The sequence below is a fragment of the Protopterus annectens genome, chromosome 2.part1 (assembly GCF_019279795.1).
Source record: "Protopterus annectens isolate FY-2018-M chromosome 2.part1, PAN1.0, whole genome shotgun sequence".
NCBI lineage: Eukaryota > Metazoa > Chordata > Ceratodontiformes > Protopteridae > Protopterus > Protopterus annectens.
The window spans coordinates 1,590,642,372-1,590,658,541 of record NC_056729.1 but is presented as its reverse complement, the minus strand read 5'-3'; the positions used below and the strand labels follow the sequence as shown (position 1 = coordinate 1,590,658,541).

Genomic DNA, 16,170 nt, shown 5'->3' with positions numbered 1-16,170 from the left:
TAAGTCACAAGTGGCTAAAGCTCATCCATTTTTTTTTCTTTTAACAAGAAATAGCTTTATTGAATTATCATTTATGACGTAAGCAATCATACATTTATATACAAACCATACTACATACTTTCAGTTGCAAACATTACACATTACTTAAAATCTTCTATACAGTCATTGACAGTCAACATTACATAACTCATTCAATTACTGCCTTCCCTTAAACCTCATTCCTCCTCCAAAACATTACTATGCATGTATTATTCCCACAGTTCCCATGTTTTGTATGTAATTTGCCCCTACCCTTTTCTAAAGATCCCCACTTCCAGTTCTTTTACCTATGTTACTATAAATCACTACTTTTGCATGGCTGGCTTAGACTTTGATTTCCATTTTCTAGTAATTGCATTTTTTTTGAAGGCCTTACTATGTCTAGGCAATTCTAATTTTGTATCACACCTCAAAAAAATCTTGGTTACACCAATCTGCTCACCAAGTATTTCTGAAAGAGTAGTGGGCAGGGAATTTTTAAACTCTGCCAACTCATTACACTCCCCAAAATGTTCCAATTACCTCTTTCTTACCCACATCACCTCCAACATTTGCAATCTATCTGAGGAAAAATGATTTGGAGTCTGCTTGGGGTTTAAAAATACCAATGTAAACACTTCTAGGCAGATAGTCTAAATCTTCTAGACTTTGGTGCATATTTCGGAGCCATACATATATCCTCCCATTGTTTATTTGTAAATTGTTTATCGAGCCTCTCTTCCCAATCCTTTCTACCCTCTACTGACTGATAGTTGCCATTCACTATTTTATATGCTCTACTAATTATCCCCTTTTAACAGCAGTTTGAATTCTAGATTCTATTACAAACTCTACCAGTGCTGGTTTTTCACTTGGATATTATTCTTTGTCTTTGCCTATAATTTGATTCCAGCAGCTACTGCCTATTAATTGTACCTCTAATTGCAGTCATCTCTATCATCATAATCTCCTTTCCCCATTCCCATGTTGGCTTAATTCTTAGAATACTTTCTGCTACTTTATGAATATAATATTCCGTATCGTCGTTATTCTCCTTAAGGATCTGCATACAAAATCCCAGTCTCTCCTTATTTCTTGAGCCCCCCCCCCGTTTCATCATCACCCCCTTCCACTTTGAATTATAGGTTTCTGCGTGTGCTATATACAAGAGACTTAACTGTTTAGCTCTCAAATAGCCCTTCAAATCAGGTAATCCCAAACCACCTTGTTCTACTGGAAGGCTCAATTTATCCCACTTGACTTTTGCCCTCTACCCATCGCAGATAAAATCTTTCAACTCTTTAATTGCTATCCACTTCTCCTCCTCTGGTTGATAAAAATATGTCTGACCTGTGAATAAAACTAAAGGAAATAAAACATTTTCACTGCTTGTATCTTGCTATCCATGTCCATAAAACAGAGCTTCGAATTTCTCAGTTTTTGTTTAGTCTCTTCCCACATATCCTTAGCTCCATAACTGAATCTTAAGTGCTTCATTTTATCATGTCCCTATAAATATAGGACGCCGGACACAAGACTTTGTTAATCAGGCCGACTGAGGGTAACCTGCCAGCAGATTACCCAAATGTAATGACTGCAACAGTGAAACATGAAGAACATCTAGCCTCCAAAACAAAGAGAAACCACAAGTCCTTCTTCAGTTACGTTAGGAACCTCCATGGCAAAGCCCAAGTTTGTTCTGAACTAGTACTTAATGGTACCACTTACACTGATCCTGCTGACTTAGCCAACCTGCTGGCTGCTGATAGGTTCAGCGCAAACGTCACTCCCTTATCGCTGTCGCCCCCTTATCGCCCCCCAAAGGCCCAGTCAACATTCCCGATACTTGTCCCACACCTCACATCTCTGTAAATCAAGTGTTAAAGCCCTATCCAAGGCAAAGAACACAGCTTCCATGTGACCCGATAGTATCCCGGGCTGTATTCTGCACCATCTCCAGCAAGAACTAGCTTTGCCATTGAGCACCCTATTCAACTACTGACCCTGGAAACTATCGCCCCATAAGCATAACAAGTCTGATCTGTAAAGTCATGGACCGTATTATTATGGATCTTGGGCAATCTCCAAGCACTCAATCCCCACCTAATTCGGATTCATCAGGGGCAGACCTTGCTTAATGAACCTAGCTGACGTCCTGAGACTGTCACCAAGGCCCTGGATGAGGGAAAGTCAGTACATACAGCTTACCTTGACCTGCCCAAGGCCTTTGACACAATCCCCCGCTCGGGCATCATCGAAAAGCTAACACAACTTGGTGTTAATCCCTATCTAGTCAGATAGGTGGCCAACTGACTCACAGATAGGACCCACAAGGTCAGATTAAGCACTGCCACCTCTGACAACAGACCTGTCACTAGTGGTGTTCCCCAGGGATCTGTCCTGGGACCCCTACTGTTTAGCATATACTTCTCAGAGGTCCAGACAAAGGCAAAGGGCTTGTGGCTGACCATGTTTGCGGATGACTAAGTTGGGTGTTGACATTCACTCCCCAGCTGATGTTATCATGCTGCAGGAGGGTCTCACAGCTACAAATGACTGGTGCCAAAGTCATGGCCTTAACTTAAACACAAAAAAATGTATCATCATACCATTCGGCAAAAACATGACCCTTACTGATTACCACATCAAGCACATAGCCTGTGTTAAAAATGTCGAGTACAAACAGCTATGTTACAGGAGAACACTTGGAAAGAACTGAACATCTGAATTTGATAAAGAAAGGTTTTCAAGATGGTTATACAGCAGAATACCATGGACAAAGGAAAAGAGGAGTACTTATATTAATTGCAAGAGGAGCTCCAATAGTGATTGAAGAGGATTAAAAAAAGATAATAACGGTAGATTTGTAGTACTAAAGGAGCTACTGGCAATTAAAGAGGATTACATTGGCATGTATTTATATTCTACTTAAAAACTGCTATAATGGAGCTTAAGAAAAGTCTAGGAGAAATAATCAGAATTCAGCAAGGAATATTACTTATAGGCAGGGACTGGAATTTGATTTGCAGCAGTGAAGATGTGTCTGCAGAACCAGAAGGGAAAGTACAACAAAAGAAGTTACAGTTTTAATTTATGTAAATATTTGGCATGGAATATGTGAATTCAGCACCAGGAATTTGCAGTGAATTTACATATTATTCCCCAAGATACAAAAACATGGCTAGGCTAGACAAAATTTACATTTCACAGGAACGTGTAGTTTTGATGCAAGCCCAGTTGCTGATTCAGATCATGCAGTGATAATAACTAAAATAAAAATACAGAGTAATGAAATAAAACTGAGACACTGGGGTTTTCCCATCTATATGTTGAAAAGAGAGGAATTTAAAGAATGGATAGTGGAAATTATTCAGGAACTATTCGAGAAGATAGAAATTTCTTCTGAAAATATAGCTAGGAGTGGAATAAAATGAAAGTGGAATTTAAAAATGGGTTGGAAATAAAAGAAAGTGAGATATGGTTAAGAAGTAACAAGAATTATTTACAGGGACTGACAAATGTTAAAGTATTGCAGAAGAGGGGAAGTTTCACAGAACAGGAAGAGGAGCAACTGCAGAATGATAAACAGAAAAGAAGGGATTACCTCGATAATATGCAGGAGTTTAGAAAGACTGCTGTTAATTAACTGTTTCTGATAACTCTAGAACACAAAAACTTTGAGCACAATGACGTAGGCAACAAAAAGTAGAAAGGGCTGTCACCAAGTTTAGGGAGCCTATAACAAGGAAGGTAACAAGAGATCCAGTAGCGGTATTAGAAATATTTTGGAAATTCTATGAAAGTCTGTATAAAGCAGAGAAATATAGAAATCAAGAAAAAGGTACAAATGAAAATGTTTATGGAAGAATTAAATATGCCAAGGCTAGAGGCAGATGAGGCTCAATTACTAACAGGACAGGACAGGAGGAGATGAGATTAAAAATTGCATAACCAATGTACAGGAAAGTCCCCAGGAGCAGATGGTATTCCTGTGGAAGTTTGGAAGCTAGGTGGGAAAAAACAATAAAGATCTGGAAGGTTTTGTTTAACCGTATTTTAAGAGGAGAAGTATCAACACCCTGGAAGAAAGCACTGGTAGCTGTAATACATAAGATCCATCAGATCCAGCTTCATTCAAAGCCCACTTTAATACTAAACCATGATTATAAAGTGTTTATGTCTACAATGGCTAAATGAATGGCAAAAGTGATGCCAAAAATTGATAGATACGGATCAATGTGGTTTTGTGGAAGGAAAACAAACATCTGACAACATTAACAGAACGCTGATCCAAAGGGAAGCAGAATGTAAGAAAATATCTCTGTATCAAGACCCACCAAAAACAGTGGAAGCATTTAACAGAGTAAGCTGGGACTTTATGAGCAGGGCAATGGAAGTATTTGCATTTCCTGATAAAAATACAAGTTGATTAGAAGGATATATGAGGGACTGTAAACAAAATGAAAGTGGGTGGGGTCCTCTCTGATAATTTCTGTTTGAGCAGAGGAATCAGGCAGGGGTATTCTCTTTCTCCTTTGTTATCTGCATTATATTTAGTACCACTGGCAAAGAAAATAAGCGACTCAGAAATTCAATGATATAATTGGCATGGTAGTCAAGAAAGGTCTGTTTGTAGATGACATTATTTTATACCTTACAAAACCAGAAAAGGACATTACAACGTTGTGGAACATTTTCAGACAGTTTCAAATATTTTCAGGATACAAAATTAATGAACTTAAAAAACAAAAGGCAAAAGTGTCAAATTATGTACCCACAGACAAATTGGTTCAGCAATATCCATATTTATGGGGACATGATAAAATGAAGTATTTAGGAGTAGCAGCTAAGGATATGTGGGAAGATAATACCAAAACTTAGAAACTGGAAGTTCTGTTATATGAATATGGATAGTAAGATACAGGCAGTTAAAAATGTTTTTAGTCCCTTTAGTCTTACACACAGGTCAGGCATATTTTTATCAACCAGAGGAGAAGTTGTGGATAGCAACTAATAAAGAGCTGAAAGCCTTTACCTGGGAGGGGAAAACAGCAAATCTCAAGTGGGATAAGATGATTCTTCCAATAGAACAAGGTGGATTGGGATTACCGATTTGAAGGGCATTTCGGAGCTACACAGTTAAGGCTTCTATACATAGCACAAGCAGAAACCTATAATTGAAAGTGGAAAGGGTTGATGAAACAGGGCAGAAGCACAAGAAACAAGGAAGACTGGGATTTTGGATGCGGATCTTTAAGGAGAATAACAATGATCATACAGAATATTATTTTCATAAAGTGGCAGAAAGTATTCAATGAACTAAGCCAACAAGGGAATGGAGAAATGAGATTCTATTAATATGGATGACTGCAATTAGGGATTCAGACAATAGGCAAGAGGGGGCTGGAATTTACTGGAGAAAATTGGCAAAGGATCCAAGGTATTAGGAGCAAATAACTAGAGAGAAGTAGAGGTAACATAATGGGAAGATGCCAATAATTTACTTTGACTGCAGGCTAGAGATTGCCCTTGCCAGTATCCCTTTAGTATCAGTGTGACAATTGGGGAGAGATGGGCGATGGCTGCCAGCCTAGTCAAATAGAATTTGATATATAATTCTGGCATTTGTAAATAAATGTAAAATACAGGCATGTTTTCTTGATAATAAATGTAAAATACAGGCATGTTTCTTGAGTGCAAAGAATACTGTGGAACTGCAAAATATGTGACAACATTGCACTCGAATGGCCCAGTGAAGCATGTTGTGATCCTTTCGTATTAGAATTCATCTCCAGGGTGGCTGGATAAAGATTTCATGCCCATTGTTTTAAGGCCAAAGTTTATGACCACAATTTATATGTGGAATGTGCTTTATTGCTCTAGTTACTGTTAGAATATACATGTGAAAGGTCTTCTATTGTTGTAAGTTTCTGTGCAGGTGTTAGATTGCTAAATAATGCAGTTTTTGGCCTGAAAACTCAGACCAGGTGTTAAGATGATGCAATATGAATACTGGGAAAACCTAAGTGTCAAAAATGATGCAATTGGTGATGGGCATTAAAGACATGATTGTTAGTAATGTTTAAATACTATTTCTCACAAGAGACTGGAAGCATTTTGACTTTGGACATCCAACTTACCAGCATTTTGCCTTATGCTCACATGTAAGTTTTAGCACTGCGATTTCTTGTAGGAACAGTTAAAGCTAGTAAAGATTAATTAGGTATTTTTCTTTGAAATCAGACCTGTCCTATTGTATTATTTTAAGTTTCTGTGTGATCTCTGAAATCTTAGATATCTCTGTGGTGTAGTAGTTTTGTCTTGTGTTTTAATTATTTATTATTAAATATTTTTAAAATCTTCTAACTGTGGCTGCTTTGTGTAGAGATAAGCTCTAGAGTGCATTGCATATTTATACAGATTATTGTAATAGGCCACCCTAAAGTAAGCCTTGACGGTTAGTCATATTACCATTGGATAATATTGCACAATAATAATTGGACACCCTTTTAAGGGCCTTTTAGTAGCTGATATTATTAACTGGGTGTATACGATCCTCTGCTCCCACTGGTCATTTGGGATGGCTATCCAGACTTCTGGGTACAAGGATAAGCAGCCCCTGACTACCTCCAGAGAAGGGCAGTCAGGCAACTTTTCAGGGGTGCTGGAAGGGTCTGTCCAAAAAGGAATCTCAAGACCTCTGATTTTGTGGACCACCTTGCCCCAGGGGTGGTGTCTACCACTATAACCATTTCCCCCTCTGCCCTTGGGGAAAAGTCTTCCTGAGCTTCCTGAAAAGGATCTTGAGGCTTCTTGAACCATAGCTTTTTCCCCTACACTGATTCCTGGAGAAGGATCTTTGTGGTGTAGAAAAATGTATCCTGACAGCAAACAAGTTGTTTCCATTCTCCTCGCTCAGGGACAGCGTGTCTCGAATTGTGGGGCCAAACAAAGATGAACCATCAAGAGGTGCATTGATAAATGGATGCCTTGTAGGGTTCCGTGAAGTCACACAAACGCATCCTGGCATGACGCCTAATAATGTCTAAACCAGCTGTTCCTGAGGTGCCTTCCATAGTGTGAGAAATTAACCTCATAGATGAATTGGATATTGAGTGAAGAGTGGCCATTCTGGAGGAGAAAGCTTTGTGCTCCTCATCAGACATGGACTCTGGAGCCGAGCTAGAAAGTTCCTTGATTACGTCCCTTTGTAGCCTGGTCAAGTGGGACAAATAGTTTAATGCTCACAAGGCAAAGGTGGACAAAGAGTAAACTCTCTTTCTGAACCTGTCCAAAGTCCTAGACTCCCTGTTAGGGAGATGAATAGAAGAGCTCTCCTGAGCTAGCTCCTTTTTGGTGGCTGCAGCAACAATCATGGCATCTACCAAGATCCGAACAAAGGGAAAACAAAAAAACTCAAAATGCCAGGAACCATAGAAGAATATAGGCCATGCAGCTAAAGTAAAACAAACACTTAAAACCAATATTTTTATTCACGCAAAAATAAACAGAGATAAAATATAAGCACTTTCGTTTCTTCAAATATTTAAAAAACCCATGTGATTGTGTTAAATACTAAAGCATAATGTGATACATTCAGCAACATAGTATCAATTAATAAGCCCACTTAAAGTGATATCACGCATTTTGAAGCTAACCAAATCCAAACAGCATCAGCAAAGATACAAATTGCTATGCTATAAAAACATATACATATTGGAAAATCAGAAAATAAAATATCAAATAGAACAACTAAAAATCATCTGTCGTAAGCCTTCATTTTCAGAAGGCTAGACACTGAAATATCATTTGAGCCCAGTGGCACAGAATAGCTGAAGTAAATCTGCTACCAGAGCTCTCATTGTTCAACTAAAATTTTCCAAGGGCCACCTCTGGGAGTTGGAATAATTTGTTCCGGCACTAAGAATTTAAAGCCATGGTCTTTATGAGTCGAAATATGCTTATATAAATGCATTTGTTAGTTTTGCCTCAGAAACATCATAAAAATGCTCATATAACCATTACTTTAATTTCCTTTCAATTTTTCCTACATAAAATGCGGAGCACAAATGACATACGGCAATATAGACTACACCACATATATGTCAGGAATACTTCTCAGAAATTTTAATGCACTGATTTCCAACTTGGAGGTGGTCACAATTCAATATACATTTACACAGTGTACAGCATCCACAACTAACCATCTTTCCATTAGGCTGCCTGAGTTTTCGCAAGTATATTATCAAAAACGTCCTTAAAACTTCTACCCCTTTTATATGTAGTTTTAGGTTGGGCCCCCAATCTGCTGTAATAAGTTGCCAATTTTTATAACATAATATGGGCAACTGTTGCACAGTCAGTACTATATGCAGTAGTAAATGAACAAGTACGGTTCCGTGACATTAGAATTTGTTAAAGATATGGGTAAGGATGTCCAGTCATCAAAATCACTACTGCTAGTAGCAGTTGAAGGACTCTTTGATGTAAAGGGGTTTAACAAAGGAATATAGTACTGGATCTCTCTCTTAGAAATAACTTTATCACTTACTGAATCAATAAGAAACTCCAGATAGCCTCTGTTTATTAATTTCAACACTTGACATTCCTCCAAAAAATCACTAAACCTAGTGACCATACTGGCCGTTCTCACTAATTGGCCTTTTACCACTCCTCTTTTGATGTGAAAGGAATGGTTGCTGGTATAATGTAAAAATGTATTGGAGTAAGTGTTCTTCCTAAAGATCTATGAATAGAAACAAGTCTGCTTCAAATCTTTTATTAGCAACACATCCAAATATGAAATGGAAACACTGTCCATTGTAGAGGCGGACTTCAGAAGCTAAGTAGATGAATTGATAAAGTCCATAAATTGTGCAATTAAGCCATATGGGCCAACCCATGCAATAAACATGTCATCCAGGAAGCGGGAATACAATTTGATATAATCAACAAATGGGCTAGTGAACAGATACTGAATTTCCCATACAGCCATAATAACGTTCGCAAACAGTGGCCTATATGCTGCCACCATAGCAATGCCTTTTGTTTGCTTAAAGTAATGGCCTAAAAAATAAATAAAGTTGTTAATCAGAACCATCTCCATGAGGTGGCTGAGGGTATTTATTTTATCTTCTCAGTATGCTGATAATCAGTAAAACAAATTCCATGAACCAACCTAGGCTAACCTGATGGTGGATGCACGTAAGAAAATCTACTATTATTGATGGTGATGAACATACCATCTTGGAACCCTTGAAGTTGGATAATCCAAGTCCCAATAATTACAGCATATACGGGGGATATTAGTCACTTGGTCTTTAAGGGTATAATCTATAAATCTGGCTGCAGCACAACTTTTGAATTCCCAGCGTCCACAATAGGTCTTAAAGGTGGATCGCTTAAACTTTTGTGGATCATAGGTACTCCAAAGACCGTCGCTGGTTTTCAACATGAAGGTATTTAAACTCTGCTGGTGAAATCTGTCCTTGCATTAACACATCCTGAAGGAAGTACCTGATGTTCCTGTATGAAATATTGATTTCATTAATATACACCTCAAGGTAGGTATCTGTGTATAATATTTGAAACACGCATTGGTCATAGTCCATCTTATCCATAACTATAAGTCTACTCCCTTTGTCAGGCTGCATAAATCTGAGAAAAAGATGATGGTTTTAATTCATTTAAGAGATTCTGCTGTTGGCGTGTAAGATTATTATAAGAATGCCAAACAGGAACAGCCAACATATTCCGGACATCTGCCTCACAAAGCCTTTCAAATATATGCAAAAAAAGCAACTCAGGATTAAATGTACTGGGTACTCATACTTTTGCTGGGATACTCGTACTCACTGCAGAAGCCTTGAAAATATAAAGCTAAATTAAGTTTCCAGGTAAATAACTTAATTTCACTGATGATCTTAGTAATATCAGCTCGTTTGGTGAAATAAAATGTGAGCCCTTTGGTGAAAAGTTAAGCATGTTCACTCATTAAAAGATGGCCACTATAATTCTACACCTTAAAATCACCAGTATAATTTAAAATAATAACTTGTAATTTGTCATCCAGATCCACTTCAGGTTCTAAGGATGGTTTTCATTCATCCAGGGTTCCTCAATTGGCGATACCTTGGGGTACAAGGATGTGCATTGCAAGGGGCTGTCGAAGTCATTGTCCTGTTGTGAATCCTTTCAAATCTGCATAGCACAGCTTGTTCTAAAGAGGGCTCATAATCCACTTCAGTATCATCCACCAAAGTCTGTTCATTTGTGTCGAGATGCTCGATGAATATCTAGAATTCTCTCTGCTGACCCTTGGAGGGATTAGGGTAAGCAGTACCTTTTGACTAATCAAGGCGGTCTCTTTGTAATTTACGATTTTTATGCTGTTGAATATTCTCACACATTTTATCAATGTCCATAAAAATATTATCATATTGAATCTTGTAAATTGAAAAGGAAATGTCCTGAGTAATGATGTCATCTACTTTTTTAATTTCAAGATATAATTGGATATGCTAGGTAGGCGGATTGGATTGACTGGGGAGATTTTTTTTTTTGAGCCAAGACACAGAATCAGAAGTGCCTGGGGTGGAGCCTAGACGGCCAACTGAGAGCAGTGAATTTTGAGAGCTCCATAAACTAGTATAATAATATAAGAAAATTTCATTATTTTCAAGTTTAAAACATCAGAAATCTACAGACAAACTACTAAACTACATAAATATAAATTTTGGTGGAGATGTTCAAACATTTTCCTGTCAAAAAATAAGTCACTGAATATGAACAACTCAAGGAATTCTCATCCAGATGCTGCTTTGAAAAAAGAACTGCAATTGAGGACATCTATCTTACAGGACTATCTTTGAAGATGGATGGCTTTAAAAATGAACAACCTCAAATTAAATTCTCAAAAACAGACATACTCTTAAGGAACTATTAGAGCAACATCATACAAAAATAACAAATATAGAGACTTCTCTAAATGACATTGAAAGGAGACTCAAAAAAGTAGAATTCCAAAAAGAATTTCTGCTTAAACAGAATACATGGCTGCTTAACAAAATAGATGACTTAGAAAACAGGGAAAGGAGAAACAACGTAAGGATCTCTGGTCTTTCTGAAAACACTGAAGGAGAAGACATTATTTCATTCTTAACCACCTGGATTCCTGAATTCTTAGACTTCAAAGAGGGACTTTCATTTGGAATTGCGAGAGAGCATAGAGCACTGAGGAAACCTGCTTTTAACTCAACAAATACTCCACCTAGATCCATAGTTATAAAATTTCTTTCATTTCTGGACAAGGAACTAATATTAAAATCTGCTTGGAGCAAATCACCCTTAAAATACAATCAAAGCCTGATAAGGTTTGACAATGATTATTCTTCCAGAATACTACAAAGGAAAACACTCTGGCCAACAATAAAACTGTTGAAACAAAACATTAAAGCACAGCTGGCCTTTCCAGCCAAGACAAAAATAATTTTTGCCAATGAGATGAGAACCTTTAATAACTTAGAAGAAGCTACTATATTCAACAAAAACAACAACATAGTGTCTATCCCAGAAGAAATGGAATGGATGGCCCCTACTCTTAAAAGAATAAAAAAAATAAATCCTTGGACTGATGCTATAAAGAAGAAACAAAAAAAAATGTTTCCAAGATAGCGGTCCCAAAAAAATAACTCTTACAACTACATCTCTCAAAGTATCAACTGATATGGAACATCACTTATCTGTTTTTTATTTAAAAAAGGAGGGTTTCTTAAACAACTGAGAAACAGTAATGATTTATTCAGAATGTTCAAATAGTCCAATAATTCTTCACAAAGGTAGGTCAAGGTGGGTTATTATTTACATTATATATACACCAAACAAAGAAACATAATACAAACCTAGAAGTTTCTATTCCCCTACTTGAACTCAATGAATACTTATCTTGTTCATTTTTCATTGATTTTACTTATAATAATTTAAGTAATTAACTAATTCAACAAGGTACCATTCATCAGAGTTCAGACTCAAATGTAACAAATTAACATCATATATAACAGCAGTAACAGTAGAGTGTTTTGAAAAAAAATGCTGTCATGGAGACGAATGCCTTCTTCAGTTACAGTATGATTTAGAAATGTCATATTTATCCTGGTTAAATACTAGTAGCAAGCTGTTGGTACAAATGTCATCATTATTCTGTCTAAATATAGTTAATATCAATTATGGCAGGTATCACAGCTACGAATGCTGTTTGATCAATACTGATATGGTGTGCGTGGATGCAGCTGTGTCTGGCAGCTAGTACAAATGTCATTATTATTCTGTCTAAACATAGTTAATATCAATTATGACAGGTATCATAGCTTCGAGAGCTGTTTGATTAAGCCTGACATGGTGCCTGTGGATGCAACTGTTGTATGTTGCCGTTTTCATCTCCGGGAAGCTGTGGGTTGCGGCTTGTGATTGAGTTTTACTGAGGCTAGTGTATTAGAAAGAGAAGTTTGGTGTTTTAGCCTGGATCCAGGGGAAGAGAGTGGATAAAACTGTGATTAGGGATATTACGGCAGAGAATAGTTTGTTTATACATCTGCTGAGTGAGAGGTGGGAAGGCTGGAAGAATTTATCTATTGGTGTGGCAGCTTGTTGGGATTTTTTTTTTAATCTGTTTGCTCTCCGTTCTTTTCCTGGATCCTGCCTCACTGAAAGGGAGGGAGGGAGTTTAGGCATGAAGTTCCAGTAAAGTGAAGCTTTGCTTCAGCTGCACCGTGAGCCTCTGGTATGCAGTACACAGACACACTAACAGTAACAGACGCTTCCAGGTTGCTATGGTAACAAAGACAGAATGACGATAATGCTTAAAAAAATAAGCACAATTTATATTTAAATGTATTTTTGTCCAAACACATTAAGGACTTGCATAACAGTGGAAGTCTGAGTTACTGTGAAAGACTAAGAGCACTTGGTCTTGTGCAGTACCCTTTGCAGTGGTCTGGGAGGCGAGCTAATTCTAGGGGTGTTTTATCAGATTTCCTTTGTGGGAATGGAAGGTGTGTTGAGTGGTTGACTGGCAGAGTGGCCACTGCATGGAACAGGCTGGTAAAATGGAACAGGCCAAATATTGGTTTGAATATTTTAAGAACAGCCTGGAAACACACCACATGAACTAGTGAATAGTATTCTGGCAAAACTGGATGGTCATTGTTGCCCATGCTTGAAGTACTGATGTGTGTGTATATGTAAGGATGGAAATATATTTATAACAAATAAGAAACTAGAAGGGTCTCATAATTTAAAGTCTATGGACTATATAAACATGACTGAAAGGAGCTAATAACAAGAATAAGCATTAAAACTTGTGGTCTCTCAAATAACTAAGCAACAGCCAAAAAAAAAAAAAAAAAAAAAAAACACAATAGTTATGTAATGTATGATTTTAGTAAATCTAGACAAAAATATATAATCGTCATATAAGATAAAGCAGTCTGCTGTGAATTTAGATATTAAAGAGAGGATTTAATAACATGACTTGTGTATAACAACACTACTGTCTTAACTTGTCATAAATGACATACATTACATTGAACATCAAGGGGAAGCATGTTGAATTTCTCATACAAGTAAATGTGCATAACAAGTCATATAATTGCTTTAACTTGAATTGTGGTTTTGTAAACCATCTTGACCATACATAATACTTAAGGTGTTAACAAGGTAACTAATGTTTTATACATGACATCAAACTGACAAAGTTGTTCAAGGGAAACAATAGAAGCCTGAACTAGGAATGTCACAATGTAACAATCACATTCTGAACAAATAGTATTAAACTGACAATCATTCAGTTTAGCCTTTGCTGATTATACAAAATAGAATGTTATTTAAATCTAAAAACTTTCAGTATATGCCATAAAATGGCACTTTATGAATATGGAAAGGGAACTTGTAATCATTAATCACAATAAGTGAATTTGTTGTTTTTAACCTACAATTTCACTCATTTTACAATAAGAAATGACAGATATGAAAATCCTTATGTGTAGGAAATTGGAGGAAGAGGGATGCACTTATAATTAAAATGCACTAACTTTCATCAATGTTCACATAAAACAAACTTGATGCTTTAAGTAAGTTACCAACAAACAAAGTGATTACTTAAATGCTGACAAACAATGAAATACAACTTCTGATATATCCAGTAAAATACAGTGCATTATAAACATCAAGTGTAAATATTATTACCATCTAATTTATATTTTTGAAAGACTTCATCAATAAGGGTGAATATGTTAAATAAGTGTGTGCTATAATCTTTTACTGAGGTTTTATATATGATACATCCTACTTTACTATGACTGAATTGCTTGTCATCTATCTTTCATGTAAACATTAACTGCTTATACAATAAATAGACATTTATACTGTATTAGAATTCTGTCAGATCTATAATAACAACGTACCTGTTCAAAGGAATATAAATATTACTTATTCCTATTACAAATATTCTCCTTATGATAATTGAATTTATGGAGCTCAGATGTTCTGGATTGTCAAGGTATGAGTGATAATCTGATGGACATACGTTTAGCCATCAGATTAGGAATGATTTTCATTCTATGGCTAGTGCGGATCTTAGTTTTGTTAACATTTATTCATTTAAATTTATTTCATAAAAACATTTTTAGTATACCTGACCAAAACATTACTTTATTAGTAAACACTCAATGTATAAAACTGATAAGTTCCTTTAAAAGCTCAAACATATACCTTATAGTTATCAGAGGAAAATGTTTAATAGTCACAATAAAACAAAAAATACATAGTCTAAATAACCTAAGATGGATTTAACTTTATTATCTTTAAATACCAATGGCTTAAACAATCCTAGCAAGAGATCAAATCTACTGAAATATTTAAAACTGAACAAAGCACAAATTGTCTTCCTTCAAGAAACTCACTTCAAAACAAATGACAATTACAAATGGAATCTTAAGGAATATATTATATTGGCACAATCCACTTATAAGACAAAGACAAAAGGGGTAACAATTTTATGAAAAACAAATGTGATTAACCCAGAAATCATTTATAAGTATGAAGATAAAGAAGGCCTTATGGCATTAGTTATAGTTAAATATAATAACAAAATATGGACTCCTAGCCAATCTATACTGGTTCCCAGGCATTGGAACAGGAAAGGTTAAAAATACACTTGGATTTCATTTCCAATAATTATAAAGATGACTTAATATTAGGAGGAGATTTTAACTGTATATTTGATATTTCTGAAATTACAAATAAAAGACCGCTGAGTACATCAGCTGCATCAAAAGCTATAAACAACTGTTTAGAATAATTTCATCTGGTAGATAGATAAATCTTTGTTTTCCCATCAAGGTCACAGATTTGGTACCCAAACTAGAACAGATAAAATATTTGTTGCAAATGACTTACACGCAAATCGTTAATTTCTCAATTACTCCTCTGCCCCTTTTCAGACCACAATTCACGGATAATAAAACTTCAAAATGGGTAGAAACAATTAATCTTGAACTCCAGAATTCCAGCATATATAACTAAAATTAAAGAGTTCAAACCCTGGTTAATATCTGAAGTAGTTATTCTTAGATATTAATTACAATAATGATATGGGACTCATTAAAAGCTTACATATATGATAAAACCCTAACTTGGTATAAAAAAAATCAGAGAATGGGATTCTAAATTATTAGATCTACAATCCAAACTTCTGTCAGTAAAAGCTGAAAAAATCAAAATGATTTGGAGATGAAAAAGTAGAAGTATTAAACAATAAATAAAATGAAATTCTAACACACAAAATTAGTTTAGCTTTATAAAAACTAAAAATTAATACCTTGGCCACTTCTCCCAAATATCTACATAATTTATCCACAAGATTCAAAATACAATCAAATGCTAACAACATTAAAAGTATCTCCCATGAAAAGAAAAAGAACAATGTCTCTGATATAGGTGACATTCTTGATGTCTATAGAAATCACTATATGGAACATTTCCAAAAAGAAAATATACATATTGATCAATTAAATCTAGATGAAAAATGTTCTAAATATAAAAAAATACCAGAAAAATTAAAACTAGATCTGCAAGCACCCATATACTACAACGAAA

General features: G+C 35.8%; 1 protein-coding gene across 1 annotated transcript in view; it reads right to left on the bottom strand.

The window, feature by feature from the left end:
• Positions 1 to 16,170, bottom strand: part of LOC122794553 (migration and invasion inhibitory protein) — an 889,312-nt gene that overhangs the window by 830,716 nt on the left and 42,426 nt on the right. The window lies entirely within an intron of this gene.